This window comes from Chrysochloris asiatica, unplaced genomic scaffold, assembly GCF_000296735.1.
Source record: "Chrysochloris asiatica unplaced genomic scaffold, ChrAsi1.0 scaffold00158, whole genome shotgun sequence".
Classification (NCBI taxonomy): Eukaryota; Metazoa; Chordata; class Mammalia; order Afrosoricida; family Chrysochloridae; genus Chrysochloris; species Chrysochloris asiatica.
In genome coordinates, this window is record NW_006408676.1 from 6,909,098 (window position 1) to 6,914,503 (window position 5,406).

Sequence of the window (5,406 nt, forward strand, 5' to 3'; positions counted from 1 at the left end):
ACAGGGTCATATATATATATGATTCTTAGTTGGCAATTTTTTTCTTTCAGAGTTTTGTGGATGTCATCCCATTGCCTTCTTGCCTGTATGGTTTCTGCTGAGAAAACTGATCTAAGGCTTCATTGTTTTTCCTTTGTAGCTAATTTTTCCTTTTTCCTGAGCTACTATTAGGATTCTTTCCTTGTTTGATTTTTGAAAGTTTGATTATGATATGTCTTGGTGATTTTCTTTTGGGGTCTATCCTGTTTGTGATTTCTTCAGCTTCTTGCACAATTATCTTCTTATTTTTCATGATGTTAGGGGAGTTTTCGTCCAGTAACTATTAGACAATTTTTTTCTGTGCTTTTTATTGTCTCTTCCTGTTCTGGAATTCTAATCGCCCATAGATTGTTCTATTTCATAGTATTCCACATAACTCTAAGGCTTTCTTCTGAGTTTTTCATTCATTTTTCTGATTGTTCTTCTTGCATACTAGTATTGAAATATTTCTCTTCAAGCTCACTACTTCCATTACTTCAAACCTACTCATTTTCCCTTTCAAGGCATTGTCCATTTCTGAAATCTTATATTAATCTTCTGTACTTGTAATTGCAGATTTCATATTGTTTCAAAATTTGCATTTATTTTGTCTGTTATTCTAGTGTTTTCCTGAATTCTTCTAAAGTTTTCCCTGTGTTCTTTTTGCTTCTCTCAATCTTTCTTTCAGTCCTTTGAAGATACCTAAATATCATTCTTTTGAATTATTTTTCAGTTAGTTCCATTACCTTTTCTTCATCAGAAATGTTTTCTGACTGCATCTTGGTTATTTGTTTGAGCCATTCTCTTTTGTTTCTTCCTGTGAGCTAAAATCACCCTTCATCTCCAGGGCATTGTGGGGTTGTCATATTTATAGTAATTTATGATTGTGGTTGACTTTCACCAACTGTCTACTGTGAGTGTAGTTGAATAATGGAAACAAGTACACTGTTCTCATTTGCTGTTTGTGAACCTCAGTATAAGGTGGGTTTGGCTGATGTTGACTGCTGTCTATCATTGATCAGGTGGCATAGGAGCTGATATTAGCTTTTGCCACAAACATACCTTCTGGACCTGCAGAAGGTATGCTTGTGGCTGGATTGTATGAACACAATTGCTGTCTCCTGTTAGATGGGAAAGGGAAAACTCCTCCCCACCCCCACCCCACCCCCACACACAGGGAAACAAAAGAGAATAAACAAAAAAGGAACCAACAATGAAAAGAAAAAATAATAAAGAGGAAAGAAGAAATAAAAGTAGGTAGAAACCAGAAAAAAAAGAATATAGAAACTATAAAGACAAAAGAGGGACAGGGAAATGGAGCTATAGAAGAAATAAATAAGAGCTTTAAAACAGGAAGAAATTACAAAAAATAATTAAGAATAAATAAAGAGAGTAAAGAAGCTTGAGATGAAAAAAATATAAGGGAGGAAATAAAGGAAGAAATTTGAAAAAAATATTTAGAAAAATCGAGGAGAGGAGAGATTAGATAACACAGAGTCCAGAGTAGTAAAGAAAGATAAAACGAAGGGTGGAGAAAAAGGGGAAATGAGAAACAGAAGGAAAAACAAAAGCAAAGAGAAAGGATAAAATTCAAGGGAATGGAAGAAGAAGGAGACAGAATAAACAAACAAAAACAGTGAAATAATGAAAGGGAAAAATCAAACCCCTAAACAAAAATGAAAATCGGCTTAGCACTTGGACCCAGAAAGGAGAAAACTGTGGGGTCACCCATAAGCCAAGGAGCTCAGGAGGTGGGCAAGACAGGGATGTGGCAACAGAGTTCTGAGCCTTAGATGGAGCCCTATGGATCTCAGTGTTATCTGGGTTTAAGGCACTAGTGTCAGAAGTGGTTCAAGGAAGCCTTTGATGGAGTGACTTCAGTGTCTGTTAGGACCACAGAGCAGCTGGGAAGGAGGTGGTTAAATGCTGATCTGGTGGCTCTGTGGGTTCTGTTAGTCTGGAGCTGATACTCCCAGAATCCAGGCACCAAAGTAGCACACTAAAGTGTTGCAGCTAGCCTCCACCTCACACTGGTGTGACTCACAACCACAAGGGTTGGAATTCCCAGAGAGTAAGGAGCTCTGGTAGCGTAGTGGTTACGAATCGGGCTGTGAACCTTAAGGTCAGCGGTTCGAAACTACCAGCCGCTCCGCGAGAGAAAGATGAGGCTTTCTACTCCCGTAAGGATTTACACCCTCGGAAACCCTGTACAGGGTCGCTATGGGTCGGTCGGAACCGACTTGGCGGCACTTAACAACAACAACAACAAAGGAGCTCTGGTAGCATAGTGGTTACGAATCAGGCTGCCAACTGCAAGGTCAGCAGTTCAAAACTACCAGCTGTTCCGCGGGAGAAAGATGAGGCTTTTTGCTCCTGTAAAGATTTACAGCCTTGGAAACCCTGTACAGGGTCACTATGAGTCGGAACCGACTCCACGGCACATAACAACAACAACAGGGTCTGCATCGGGGGTGGATAAGGATGGGAACTGGCCACACCTCTGATCCCCAGGGAGTGTGTGGGGAAAAAAAGGAATTGCACCTTTCCTGTTGCCTGTGTGAGTCTGCTCTGCCAGGTCTCCTTCTATTGCCAAAACTGTTCACAAGGTGGTTGTGCTGAGTCTGGTTGGCCAGTCACAAGTGAGTCTTCCTCTCTCACTGTCCCTGCTCAACTTCTTCCAGCAAGCACTCAATATACTTCTCTTACCTTTTCTCTGAAGTTCAGGGTTCCAAAATTTTCATCTGTATCTGTTTCATTTGGTCTCTTGTATCTTTGTTGTAGAAGGTCCATGTAGTACATCTGCCTAGTCTGCTGTCTTACCAGAAGTCCTTGAGTCTGTGTCTTCTGACTGAGGCCTAGTTCTCTCTCCATGGCCCTGGGCCTAGTCCCTGAATTGTTTCCTAGGACCTACAACCTGGTCATTGTCAGGAGAGAGATTTTGGCATACCTCCCAGGGTCTCATAGGCCTTTTAGCTCATCTTGGAGGAAATAGGAGTATAGCATAGGCAGGAAGCTCTGAAGTTCCACCCGAGAGACCCAGGGTTTGTCTACCTTGGCCCTGTACAGTGAGGTGCCCTTAAGGCTGGTGGCCCTCCCTTAGCTGAGGCTATGGGCCTAGTGAGGTTGATGATGCTCCTGCCCCTAACTCGCTGGTAACTAGGCTGAGGTTCACCTGGCCATGCTCGAATTCACACACAGTAATTATGCCCTCAGAAGCGTGCCTGCTAATTGCTTTGCTATTTCTGGACTCTGCCCCCTCCTGCTCTGTCCTCCTGCTGGAGACAGAAATAACCTGGCACTTGGCTGGTAATTATCGCTAGCACTTCCAACGTCAGCAGATGCTCAGCAGCACAGCATGGATCCCTGATTCAGCGGGCAGGCTTAGCCCTGGAACCACAGGAAATGACTGACCACTGACTGGAGTGTATGCAGCCACTCCAAGGCACTTGCCCCTGGTCAATGCACACTCCCTTTTCCTCCTACAGTGAGTTTTCCAGATTGGAGCCCTTTCATTTCTCCTGATGGTATTTGCCCTTTATCTGCCTTCATTGTGTTCCCAAAGCATGGGAAAATAACCTCATGGAAGAGAAAAGAGACAAGTTCATTTCTGGGTCTAAATTTCCTGAGCCACTGATTCCCAATTATGTTACTTCTTTTGTCCCCACTATTTTTAGAGAGGAAATAGGAAAGACTAGAACAATATGGCTAATAGTTGTGAGTACTTTTTATTATTTTTTTTTTTTATGGAGTTATTGATAGTTCAAACTGACCTTGCAGTCCTGCACATTATCCTGCAGTGCTACACCAGGACCCCAGCATAGACAGTAAGTACTGGGGATTCAACTATGGTGGTCCTGGCAGGCTTCAGCAAAGAGGCTTACCAGGGTTGGCATTGATGGATAGATAAGAGTGGGATCTCTCATGTCCCACAGGAGTGACTTAGCCTTGTCACGTAGAAAAAATTTGGGATAGCAGATCTGTAGGTCTCTTAGGGAGCAATTCTCCTGCTCATGCATAGAGTCTTCCCGTTCCACTCTGTACCTGGACTCATTCTTAAACCTCACTACCAAGCCTGTTCTCAATTCCTCGAGCTTGGAGTAACCCCAAGTATACCATTGTCCTAATTCTTCAAGCCAGTGTGCACTTACTAAATGGTTCAATGACACCTCAGATGAACACGCTTCTGCTGTCGTCCCATGACCACATTTTTGGCCTGATCCTTGGTTCTTCAGCACCTGCTGCCTCAGTTTATTGGCCTTGCATTTTTGTATAAGCACCAGTCCACCAGTGATGGTGCTGTGCTCTTCAGAAGCACAGACCTGATGGTGTGTCTTTGCCTGACACAGTGCCTGGGATATGGCTGGTGAGCTACGTGCTGCTGGGCTCTGGGAAATTGGCATTTATATACTCACAGACATGTAATGGATAACTCCAGTGCTCCAAGAACTGTGCCTCACTTTGTAAGGACTTCAGATTGCAGCAGGAGGCCAAGCATGGGGATGATGGAAACACAGGGGAAGAGCAACTAATCCAGCTCAAGCTAGGTGGAGTGCACAGTCATAAAGAACAGGTAGGAGTTAGCTTAGCTGAGAGAGATAGATGCTCCAGGGACTTCAGAAGGATATAGCTCCATCTCCATTCCCCACTTGTCAGTTGGCAAAGCCAGATGGAGCAGTGGCTTATTCAAGTTCATGCCTCATGTTGGTCAAGCCAGGCCCATATCTTTGGTCTCTGGCTTTTAGACCAATGCTCATCCCTTCCCACAACTCGTGCTGTTATGGTGCTAGGACAGCATCTAGGCTTAGAAGGAGAGGTGGAGGCCTGTGCATTGCAATTAAAGCATACTGCTGCAGGTTCTGGCCTGATGCCATTAGGATCTGGAGAGTCCAGACCCAGGGATGCTCAATCTTGAACTTTTAGAATTGAAAAGGACAAGTGAAACTTACTCCATTGGCATGTGTGGCACTGAGGAAGGCTAGTGGTTGTTTAGTGACTGTTCTCTGTTTTCAACAACAGCTCTGCCTTAGAAAATCTACTGTGGGATTCAGTTTTGGCATGATCTTTCTTGCAGAACATTGAACACAAATGTCTGAGGCCCTAAAGATGACCTCTCTTATTCTTGTCTCACCCCAAAGAAAAGGAGGAGGAAAGGCTCCCATTGAGGAAAAGACCCCTTTGAAAGGATAACATACTTGGTCTATCACCATCATTGATGCCAACAGATATTTAGGGGTTGACATGGCTGAAAAACTCCACATCTCTACTTTGCCCCATACTGGAACCATTTTATCCATTGGGATTGGCAGACACTGCCTCTCAGACCGGCTTAAATCTAGGCTAGGGATGGTGGGGACTGGAGCCAGGAGAGGAATGGGATGTTTTTCTTCC

General features: G+C 43.8%; 1 pseudogene; it reads right to left on the reverse strand.

Moving 5' to 3' along the window:
* Window positions 1-3,198, reverse strand: part of LOC102815770 — a 29,217-nt pseudogene extending 26,019 nt beyond the window's left edge.
* Between the last annotated feature and the right edge of the window lie 2,208 nt (window positions 3,199-5,406).